The following is a 12,847-nucleotide window of genomic DNA, read 5'->3' on the forward strand; positions in this document are numbered from 1 at the left end:
TTATCAAAAATAAAATCAAATCATATGCTCAAAAAAATTTAATCCTCTTTCGTATTGTGGTTTCTAATTGTTCAAACGTTTTTAATCTTTTTATTTCATTGTACGAAGTAAAGGAAGTGTTGTGATCGCAAAAAATTTCGCTTTCCATGTTTCAACGGAAATATCCATTTTGACCATCATTGAATTCATTTTCACTTGTTTCGGCGTGACATCTGTACGTACGTATGTATCTTGTATAACTCAAGAAAGATTAGCCGTAGGATGTTGAAATTTTAGATTTAAGACTGTTGTAGTAACATTTTGTTATGCACCACCCCCATTTGATTGCAATCGATCGAAACAAAAGTGTCCAAAAAAGACCAAAATCCAAAAATATTTGAATTTTGGACTTTTCCTTAACTTCAATAATAGGCGCTCATTGATAGTTTTTGAACAATATAAGTGGTATTTATTTTCATTGTTCCAGATTTATAACCAAATAAAATTTTAATTAATGAAATATTTGGATCTTTAAAGGTGAAGGTACATTCGGATCGGACTTCATTTCCTTTATTTTTTTTAATTTAAATATATTGATTTATTAATAATTATTAACCACTGATTGTAAAAAAAAATTACAATAAATAATAATTCATTATTAACAATAAAAATAAAAAGAATATGAAAAAATATCAGAAGTTATTAATGAAATAAAATTTTACGTACTTTTCATTTTAAAACAACGTGTATATATAATTTAATAGACGTACAAGGAAATCATGTGGTGTCCACAACAGTATTTTTTTTTCTATAACTTCCTAAATTTCTTTATTTCACTTTATTATTCATCCGTCTTTCGTTTTTATCGGGCCATGAATCGTTCTTAACATTTTCATATTTTAAAAGTAATTCTAGATTTCTTATGTTGAAAATTTCTTCCCACTAAAGGGCTACCTGTTTCCATAATGTATTGCAACGTTTCAATTTTGCATTTATGGATAAACCTTCTTGTCGCACATATTTTTGGTTAAAAATGTCAATTTTTAAACAAATATTTTTTTGCGTTCAAACGCTTTCTACGCCGAACCATTTGAAATTATTATTTCATTCCCTTTTTTTATTTAAATTTTTCTGCGTATTCAATTTTTCCAAATTTGGTTTCTTTACGTTCCTTATTTTGTTTAGAATTAATTTATCATTACTTCCTGTTTTAAAAAAGGAGATTTTTAAACCGGCTTTTTCGGCAATTATTTTTAAATCCTCATCCATAGAAATCGTCTCTTTCTAAATTAGCCATTAAAGCCGAATCATTTGCGAAATCTAAACAATTTACTATTATTTTATCATTCCCTGTTCTTAATTCAAAAAGCATTTTGTTAACATTCCAAAATGTTTTCATTATTCCATCTAATCTTACGTTAAAAGAGTATAAGGGGGATACACCATCATCATCCTGTCTCAGATCTGTTTTAATTTCGAAAGGATCGCTGACTTATATTTGTTTAAAATTTCCTTTTTGTATTTATTTATTAACCACCACCACGAGACCACCATTAAGTATTGCTTCAAAGGATGAGATGTATGATTTATAGCGCGTGTGAAAATGCCGTGCCTGACCGGGATTTGAACCCGGGACCTCCGGATGAAAGGCCCAGACGATACCAATCGCGCTACGGAGGCGGTGTGTTTAAAATTGTTTCAAATTTAGTTACCGCTAAGCAAACCCAAACGATTCGTTCGCCAATATACTTATTGAATCTTTTGGAACATTTTTAAATGTAATGTTTATTAAAATTTCGTAATCAATAAATCCTAAACTGATAGATAATTCAAAATGTTTTACAATATTATTTTCATTTGGTAATATTTTCCAGTCTCTAATTAAATTATATATGGTTCTGTAAAATATACCTAAAAATCAATAAAAAGCGAGTAAACTGCTGTTTTTTTGTTTTTTTTTAATGAAACAGCGGGTATCAACAGGTTGGTATCAGGCGTATATCATTAGCCTGGTGGAAATTAGTTAACATATGAGACAGATAAGAGAAAAATTGGGTAAAAAAAATGAGCCTTCACTAAGATTTTTATATTTCATGCACTTCAGATTATAAATTCATAAGAATAAAAATTAAATAAAGTGAAAAACCTTTGAACTAAGCTATCTCTATATGCTAGTAGATTTTAGAAAAAAAATTATCCATGAAGCCGTGAAATGTTGATAAAAATGTGTGTTATCTGAAAAGTGTAGATTTATTTTTGCAAAAATTATATATATATTATATTGTAAAAAAATATTTTTTATAGAAATCAGTAAATCGAAGAAATCATAATTAAAAGTTAATTTTAATTTTACAAGAGTAATCAATAAGTCTACACTTATAATTTAGAAACTTTTTAACCAATTTTAATGATATCTTTATTAAATTGAAGATTTTAAACTTTTTGATAATTTTTATAAATTTTGTAAACAATAAAGACTTTATTAAATAAGGAAATAACTATGGCTACTGAAGATAAATTTATGAAAATTTGTATTCATGTTCTACGGTGTAAGTGAACACTAAGAAAGGATTTTCTTGAAATTCCGAGTTTAAATAGAGTAACAATGAGATTTACTATTTTTTTTTTAATTTATCTGTAACAAATTAAACTACAAATTCGATCTTTGGTGTGTGTAAAATATAAAAAAAAAAAAAAAAATTAATTACTAGATTTTTTTGAAATTCCGAGTTTAATGGTTTAAAATGGATTCGTTTTAATCCGCGATTATTTTAATTTCTCGATAACAAATGAGGATATCAATTTGATTTCTGGTGGGTGTAATCTTCATGTGAATATTTAAAAACGAATTTTGAAATCTTTGGAAATTCGACTTTGAAAGGGATGAAAAAAGGTAAAAAAATTCAACAATGATTGCAAATTTTAACCGTTTCCGACTATATTAGTCGAGATATTCAGTAGATTTGGGCTTGAAAATACTCTTTAGGGTTTGCAAATAACAATTTTAGGGATATTTTTTTAATTTCGATTTTTTAAGGATGCTAGGCGGCTCAACCAACACTGCCATTGTTGCTGTATGTGCGACGCGACTGGCTGCTGTTACTTGAGTAAAAATATGAAAATTGACCGCGACGGGAAACAAAAGTAACGATAGTGAGGGGGCGAAAGTCGCATCGAGGATGCTAATATATATATTTAGCTTTACAAAAGTGTACAAAATTGTGTTAAATTTATTACCATACTTATTAGAGAAATTTTAGCTGAATTTGGTTTTAACAAAATTTTATTAGAAAAAAATGAAGAAATATGAGAAATTCTGGAAAATTTATCTACTGCTTTTAAATAGATTTAAAAAAAAAAAAATTTTTTGTTTTCAGTCATTTGACTGGTTTGATGCAGAGCTCTCCCTGTCTAGTGATTCCCTATCTAGTGCTAGTCGTTTCATTTCAGTATACCCTCTACATCCTACATCCCTAACAATTTGTTTTACATATTCCAAACGTGGCCTGCCTACACAATTTTTCCCTTCTACCTGTCCTTCCAATATTAAAGCGACTATTCCAGGATGCCTTAGTATGTGGCCTATAAGTCTGTGTCTTCTTTTAACTATATTTTTCCAAATGCTTGTTTCTTCATCTATTTGCCGCAATACCTCTTCATTTGTCACTTTATCCACCCATCTGATTTTTAACATTCTCCTATAGCACCGCATTTCAAAAGCTTCTAATCTTTTCTTCTCAGATACTCCGATCGTCCAAGTTTCACTTCCACATAAAGCGACACTTCAAACATACACTTTCAAAAATCTTTTCCTGACATTTAAATTAATTTTTGATGTAAACAAATTATATTTCTTACTGAAGGCTCGTTTAGCTTGTGTTATTCGGCATTTTATATCGCTCCTGCTTCGTCCATCTTTAGTAATTCTACTTCCCAAATAACAAAATTCTTCTACCTCTCTAATCTTTTCGCTTCCTATTTTTATATTCATTGGTTTATCTACATTATTTCTACTACATTTCATTACTGTGGTTTTGTTTTTGTTTATTTTCACGCGGTAGTTCTTGCGTAGGACTTCATCTATGCCGTTCATTGTTTCTTCTAAATCCTTTTTACACTCGGCTAGAATTACTATCTAGCCGATCATTTTTTTAAATAAGAAACTAATAAATATTGTATTAAAAAAAATAAGAGGTATAGTCAAAAAATAAAAATTGTATACTGTGCTTTATGTCACAGTTTTGTATGTCACGTATAACGACATACAAAACTTCTTTTTTTTCCTGTTTAGCCTCCGGTAATTACCTTTCAGATAATACTTCAGAGGATAATATGTATGAGCGTAAATGAAGTGTAGTCTTGTACAGTCTCAGTTTGACCGTTCCTGAGATGTGTGGTTAATTGAAACCCAACCACCAAAGAACACCGGTATCCACGATCTAGTATTCAAATCCGTATAAAAAAACTACCTTTACTAGGACTTGATCGCTGGAACTCTCGACTTCCAAATCACCTGATTTGGGAAAATGCGTTCACCAATAGAGCAACCCGGTAGATAACGACGTACATAACTAAAACCTATGAACTTTTTTTTTTTTTTTTAGTAGCGGTCCGAGATTTCATACATATTAACGATTTTTGAAATTTTTAATAATGATATTCCATTTTTATTTTCTTATAAATATTCCTGATGTCTCCAGATATCTCATATAGCTTTCTGGATTTTTGGTCCACAGGCAGGTCTGTTGTTGGTGACCTGAGAGTGAGGCATAATCTTGAAAAAACTCAGGCCCGACCGTTCTTCTTGAGATGTGAGGTTAATTGAAATACAACCACCAGAGAACACAGTTATCCACTATCTAGTATTCAAATCCTAATATAAGAAACTACCTTTATAAGAATTCGAACCTCTGAGAATTCTCAACTGCGAGATAAGCTGATTATTATTATTTCAAACTACAAAAGAAGTACTGATTTTTGTAAATAATTAAAAAATTCCAATTATATATATATATATATATTTTTTTTTTATGAAAGAGTACGTATCAGCTATGGTCTCATTAGCCCGGTGAAAATTGGAAGCATATGGAAAAGATGCGTCCGAACTCGGGACCTCCGCACGAAATGCCGAGGCTCTAGCTACTCGGCCACGGAGGTTAGTTTATTATTTTTTTTATTTGTTTTTTACTGTATTAATTTTTTTTTCAATGATGTAATTTCAACATTAAAGCGGTTATAATTATGGAGAATTCGCTCTATTTATTAGTTAACGCATATCTTTGGTTCCGTCGAATACATTTAAAATATACTCTCTTTTTCACCTTAATATTTTATTTATATTTCGTGACCCAGTGAAAAAAAAAACAGTTTTATTCAACTTTATTTATTTCTGATTAATAATTTTTGTCTAAATAAACCTGAATTAAATAAATATCAAAGATCTATGTAATAATTTTGTTATTTTTTTTCTATAAGGAAATTTTCATTCATTATTACTTTTTTTATTAATTTATCTAGTTTCATATATTAAATAACATATTTGAATTTTTTTTAATATCTATGAAAAATATAAATTTGCTTATTTCTAATGTTCTGAACAAAAACTTGTTGTACGTAGCAGTAAAAAATTCAATTTTTGAATGTATTTCCGGGTTTTTTCGATCTTATTTCGACATCGCAAAGTAGGTTTATCAATATTAACAACACTAAGGATAGAATCCTTAGTAAACAGAACAGTTTGACTAATAATTTTATCCACGATTTAAAATATTTTTGAAATACCATATATTTAAAAAAATTATGATTTTTTTACATACCTTTAAATTCAGACATAAAATTATTACACTTAAATATATTTGAATTTATAACTTTTACATACTTTTTTTTCTAACTTTCTGGACCACCCTTAGGTATTGTTTCAGCGGATGAGATGAATAATTTTTAGTGTGTGTGAAAGAAAATGGCACGCCTGACCGGGATTCGAACCCGGGGGACCTTCGGATGAAAGAGGCCTAGATGCTTTCACTCGCGCCATGGAAACCGGTCACTTTTACATACCTAAAAGATTTTAATTTTTAACTGGTGTAAAGAATAATAACAGTATATTAAAATAAGATAGATGTTTAGAATTATGCAATAATTTATAATAGAACGAGAAATAAATTTTAAATTTATAAACTGGAAAAAATCAGACAATTTAATTTTACTTCCATGTTGAGTACTGCGTTCATGCGTTTTGGAACCGCTTCTTTGTCAAAACTAATTATACTAGTATGTATTTATTATTGTACTTACTTTATTTATTTTAAATAGGAAATAGATAGATAAAATTAAAAGATAAGTATAACCATTAATAAGAAAACAAGAAGAAGGTCAGATAAGGCATGACGTCAAATAAAGGGAAGGGGCGTTGAATAAATGCTATATAAAGATTAACAGAAATTTAGAAGTATCAGTACAATAAATTTTGACTATGAATTTATTCCGGAACGTGTCAACGTGTAAAAAAGAATGAAGATAAAAAAGGTAAGAAAAGGAAAGACTAAGATTAGAAACTACAGAGATTTTAGAAGTAATTGTTATCTTAATTAGAACAATTTTAATTTTATTTATTTTAATTATATTCAGATTAAATAATTTAAATTTATACAAAAACAAAACAAAAGTAAAGTTATTTTAAAGCAAGCTTCATTTAAAGAAATCTAAAATGGACATTATACTATAAAACCTATCTTCCATTATTATACTGACTAGAAATTATTTCTGTTAGAATTTTATCATTTTTAAAAATATTTTACATTATTGTTTTATTGGAAGGACAGGTAGAAGGGAAAAATTGTGTAGGCAGGCCACGTTTGGAATATGTAAAACAAATTGTTAGGGATGTAGGATGTAGAGGGTATACTGAAATGAAACGACTAGCACTAGATAGGGAATCTTGGAGAGCTGCATCAAACCAGTCAAATGACTGAAGACAAAAAAAAATGCAATTAATATAAGTTTGGAGTGTCGCTTTATATGGAAGTGAAACTTGGACAATCGGAGTATCTGAGAATAAAAGATTAGAAGCTTTTGAAATGCGGTGCTATAGGAGAATGTTAAAAATCAGATGGGTGGATAAAGTGACAAATGAAGAGGTATTGCGGGAAATAGATGAAGGAAGAAGCATTTGGAAAAATATAGTTAAAAGAAGAGACAGACTTATAGGCCACATACTAAGGCATCCTGGAATAGTCGCTTTAATATTGGAAGGACAGGTAGAAGGAAACAATTGTATAGGCAGGCCAAGTTTGGAATATGTAAAACAAATTGTTAGGGATGTAGGATGTAGAAGGTATACTGAAATGAAACGACTAGCACTAGATAGGGAATCTTGGAGAGCTGCATCAAACCAGTCAAATGACTGAAGACAAAAAAAAATGCAATTAATATATGTTTGGAGTGTTGCTTTATATGGAAGTAAAACATGGACGATCGGAGTATCTGAGAAGAAAAGATTATAAGCTTTTGAAATGCGTTGCTATAGGAGAATGTTAAAAATCAGATGGATGGATAAAGTGACAAATGAAGAGGTATTGCGGCAAATAGATGAAGAAAGAAGCATTTGGAAAAATATAGTTAAAAGAAGAGACAGACTTATAGGCCACATACTAAGGCATCCTGGAATAGTCGCTTTAATATTGGAAGGACAGGTAGAAGGAAACAATTGTATAGGCAGGCCAAGTTTGGAATATGTAAAACAAATTGTTAGGGATGTAGGATGTAGAGGGTATACTGAAATGAAACGACTAGCACTAGATAGGGAATCTTGGAGAGCTGCATCAAACCAGTCAAATGACTGAAGACAAAAAAAAATGCAATTAATATATGTTTGGAGTGTTGCTTTATATGGAAGTAAAACATGGACGATCGGAGTATCTGAGAAGAAAAGATTATAAGCTTTTGAAATGCGTTGCTATAGGAGAATGTTAAAAATCAGATGGATGGATAAAGTGACAAATGAAGAGGTATTGCGGCAAATAGATGAAGAAAGAAGCATTTGGAAAAATATAGTTAAAAGAAGAGACAGACTTATAGGCCACATACTAAGGCATCCTGGAATAGTCGCTTTAATATTGGAAGGACAGGTAGAAGGGAAAAATTGTGTAGGCAGGCCACGCTTGGAGTATGTAAAACAAATTGTTAGGGATGTAGGATGTAGAGGGTATACTGAAATGAAACGACTAGCACTAGATAGGGAATCTTGGAGAGCTGCATCAAACCAGTCAGACTGAAGACAAAAAAAAAATTTTTCTATTTTTAAACATAATAATATTAGTTCTGAAACAGTGCATTTTATATGAAAAACTGCCTTTATGTTTTTATTTTTACCCTTCCAAATAGTTGTAAAAAAAAGGTCCAAGTGTGGGTCATTTCTGACCCACGGGTTTTACACACACAATTAAAAATATTTATCATTTTATTTAAATACAATATTTTTTCGTTTATTTAAATTCAATGATTCTAAACAAACCGCGCGTACCGTATTTAATTTGCGCGGGTGTGGCGGTACTAGCAATGACGGTCGGCACTAACTAATTTTACAACTTACATAAAACAAATTTCGCTTATACGACCGGCAGACTGGTGTAGCCGCGAGGTTTAAGGAACCAGATACCGAATCGACCGGGTGATCGAATTCGAGACCCGGCTAGATTTATTTAATTCCACCGCTCATCTGTGACGAATAACATAGCAGACGACAAGCAAACAACAGCATTTTTTTTGGAGTGGGAACGCGATTTCCCAGATATTATTTTTTAATATTTAAAAAATGTGCCTAAAAAAATATAACCTTAATTAGACAAAGCTTGAGAAACTGAGAGTGACCTTGCTATACAGCCTCACCCCTTTAAACCCCTTTCTACATCGATGATGTAGAATTAATCTGACCAAGTTTGGTTGAAATAAGTCCAGTGGTACTGGAGATATAAGGTGATTTATAGGATGATACCGAACATACATACGAACATCCAGAAAATTTTTATCCAGATAGTTTTTTGGGTTGTTTAGGTGTCAAAACGTCAAGATCTGTGAAAACCGCATTTTGCCCGAATTGATTGGATTATAATACTTTCTCTGTTAGAGCTATAGCGCTATATAGACGAAAAAGTAAAAATCAGATAATCTATTAAAAAAATAATAATTCTTTTAAATAGCTTAACTGATTATAGCGTAAAAAAGAACATTAAATAACAGGAAGTAATATTTATAACAAGCTGTAATATTGTTCAACACAATTTAATGAACAAATATTTCTTTACGATAATTGTGGTATAACTTCCGCTTTCATACAAAGTATTTAACACATTTTTATTTAAAAATTAATCGATTTATCCGTGATAATAATACATTATTATTATAATAATACATTAATCATTTATAGATTTTAAGAAAGACTACGATTCGACCCTGAATACAGAATCGACTCTGTATTCAACTTAAAATCCTTAAAGAATTTAAAAACATCCGAAGACAATAAAAATTATAAATTAAAAATTAAAAGACAAAATCAAAAGTGAAATTCTTAGAATAACTTTCAGAACCATTCAAAATTAAAAATAGTGTAAGACAAGGAGATAAACCTTTATCCGATCCTCTTTATAATTGTTCCCTTGAAAGTTACAATAAAATGGGAGAAAGAACTAAGAAGTTAAAAATGCAGTTAAACGTAAAAAACAGGTACTAAAACTAAAATCATAAATACAAACATTCTGGTCTTCGCAGACGATATTGCGATTTTCGTTAAGAGATATAGTTGAGACTAAAATGAAAATTCAAAAACTCAGCGAATGCGCAAGCAAAATTGCTCTTCAAATTTCTAATGAAAATCTAACTAATCATCCGATGACAAAGAGAACAGAAGTCAAACCCTTAAAATTTCCGACAACAAAGATATAATTAGAGTATAAAAATTTAAATATTTGGGCGAGATCAGAACACCGAATGATAACGCGAGGAAGAATATATTACGAAAAACGGAAAACGCTTATCTCCCGAACAAAATTTACAATAAAATTCCCTGTCGTATAATTCCAAATTAACGCACTACAAAACTGTAGTCCTTCAGAAGCACTGTATGGTGTAGAATGTTGTTCTTTTTTTAGAACAAGAAGCACAAAGTAGAAAAAAAAAATTACAGACCAGAATATGAAGATGGAATTTACAAATTGAAAAAAGAAATTAATAAATATACAGAAAAAAATAGGGGACTAAATCCGGTACAGTTCTATGGGCATTTATGTAGAATAAACGACCAGAGATTGACGAAACAAATATCGAATTTCTAAATGAACAGAGACATAAAAGCAGATCTAAAAATATTAAAACATTTTTAACGATCTGAGTAAAAATAAAAGATAAATATTAAAAAAGCGATTTGAGAATCTAGGTTTCCAGAGAGAAAGAAAAAACCTGTTAACACAATTTCATTGGGATTTTTTAAAGATATAGGGATGGGTATAGAGATAATCATGGAAAGCGGTCGAAATCATGTCGCCCAGTAACGAGAACGTCGTAAGCTCCATCTGCGGAAGCTTTCCGAATTATAAGATCTTCATGATACGATCTACATGTTCGGTCTTCTTCTGACCGGCGATGTGATCGTCTATGGTTGCTTTGGCGTGAGCATCGATAACTCGGCCGACATCGGTAGACGAAAGAAAGGCAACAAAAACAACAGAGTCAAAGAATGAAAATCTTTTGGGAAAAGAAAAAGAAGTCAAAACTATGTAAACATGATCGGCAGTGGTCGGAAAAAAGAAAATTATCTATACTTTTCAAAACTAACCTACAAGCTTTTTTTTTATGAATTGTATCTAAATGTAACTGATATTACTTTTGAAATGATCCATTACTATAGGATGTCCCATAAATATATAATAGGAAAAATAAACTATTAAGCTCAGCTGGACTATGCTTGTAATGGTATTGGTGATTCGTTCCTGGAGATGATTTATATTTTATATTTTTTCCTGATACAACATGAACTTTATAAAAACATATTAATTTTTCCTATATATGAAAAGTTATGTTACTTATAATTCAGCAGTGGAGAACACGCGTATCGAAATGTGTTTTAAAAATAATGTTAATTATATAAAGCATATTATATAATACGCCCTTAAATTTATAATACGGGATTGGAAAACGTTAAATAAAGACAACGTTACAATAGGAAAAGGTATCTCGGTAAATCGCCTAGGCTTTGCGGACGATTTAGCCCTACTATCCCAAAATATAGAAGAGGCCAGATACCAACTGTCAACACTGGAAGAGATTGCAGGAAAAATCGGTCTAAAAATTTCATACGAATAAACCAAAATTATGGTGAGAGACCCACTACGCATAAGCAAAGTAAAAATAAACAATAATGACATAGAACTAGTAGAAAACTTTAAATATTTGGGGGAAAACATCACACACAACCTCCAAGAAAATCCAAACTGGAATGAAAGAATAAATAAACTCATCAAAGCCACAATAACAACACAAAACATCAATAACAAAAAATGCATGTCCATAAACACAAAAATAAGACATCATAACTCAGTTATCCAACCAGAAATACTTTACGGATGCGAAACCATATTTGGACCGTACCAGACAAGGTTTACCGACAAACTGGAAAAGATTGAAAGACAAATTCTACGACGATGCATCGGGAAAAACATTAAAAAAGACGGGATTTGGAGAATTATTCCAAACGAAGAGATTTACAAAACTATCATCCCGATAACTAATAAATTTAGAAAGAAGAGAATAGAACATATTTACAGAACGGAAGAGACCAGATTTATCAGACCGGTAATCGAAATTTTCTGGAACAAGAAAAGCAGACTGAACTGGTTATACGAAGTACAGAAAGACATGGAGGAATTAGATATACCCCGTGAAAACCTAAAAACGAAAACCGGAAACTATGAGAAATTAAAAAATAAAGAAACAAGATTCCTATTAAAACCCAAGAAAACAATAAGCCGGGTGTACTCTGAACAAGAAAGGTCAAGAAGATCTGAAACCCTTAGAAATTACTGGCAAAAAAGAAAAGCTGAAAAACAACAAATCAGCAAGAAAAGAAAGAACTTGCAAAAAAAAAATTGAATTAGAGTATCCATTATGAAAAGTAAAAACATATTATAAAAATAAAAACGGTTTTCATGAAACAAAAATGTTTATTTTTCTGTATGTAAATTTATGGGACACCCAGTAGAAAATAGTTTATTTACAAATAAACAAAACTGGAAAGAAAAAAATGGAAAAAAAATAATTTACAGGGAAATTTAACTAATATGTAGAGAAATTTCGTTAGAATTTTTTACGTGTTACATAAACGATTTTTTGAAGAAAAACTTTTCTAACGAAACTATCTGCACGCGTGCTTAAGGCAAGCCTCGGCAGCTAGACCCACCGGGCAAGTTGTCCTAACGGGTGGCGTCTCGGAATGACATTTTAGGTGTCCAAAATTGATTACCTCTTGAGTAAAGTATTTTTTATTTTTTTAAATGATGAAAATTGATATAACTAAAGTTAATTTAGAAATTTAACTCTAGAAGTTGATACTAACGAATCGGGATTTTCCGCTAGTGATCGGTACATTCCGGTGGCTATTTTGTGGTTCATTATTCTATAAAATTAAAAAAAAACTGTCACATAAATAAAAAAAACATGTAAAAAAAAAATTAAACACTACTTAGATACATTAAACGCAGTAAAAGGGAAAACATAATTTTAGGACGGTACTCAGAATGGATTTGAACACAACCTTTGATGGTGATACGTAAGATTATGTGAAAGACATAGCTTCAAATTAAAAATTTGATGTTTTTGC

At 30.5% G+C, this 12,847-nt stretch overlaps 1 protein-coding gene across 1 annotated transcript in view; it reads right to left on the bottom strand.

Moving 5' to 3' along the window:
- opa (Zic family member odd paired) overlaps window positions 1-12,847 on the bottom strand; it is a 269,946-nt gene that overhangs the window by 182,815 nt on the left and 74,284 nt on the right. The gene's annotated exons all lie outside the window — the stretch shown is intronic.

This window comes from Lycorma delicatula, chromosome 12, assembly GCF_047948215.1.
Source record: "Lycorma delicatula isolate Av1 chromosome 12, ASM4794821v1, whole genome shotgun sequence".
In the NCBI taxonomy this organism is placed as follows: domain Eukaryota; kingdom Metazoa; phylum Arthropoda; class Insecta; order Hemiptera; family Fulgoridae; genus Lycorma; species Lycorma delicatula.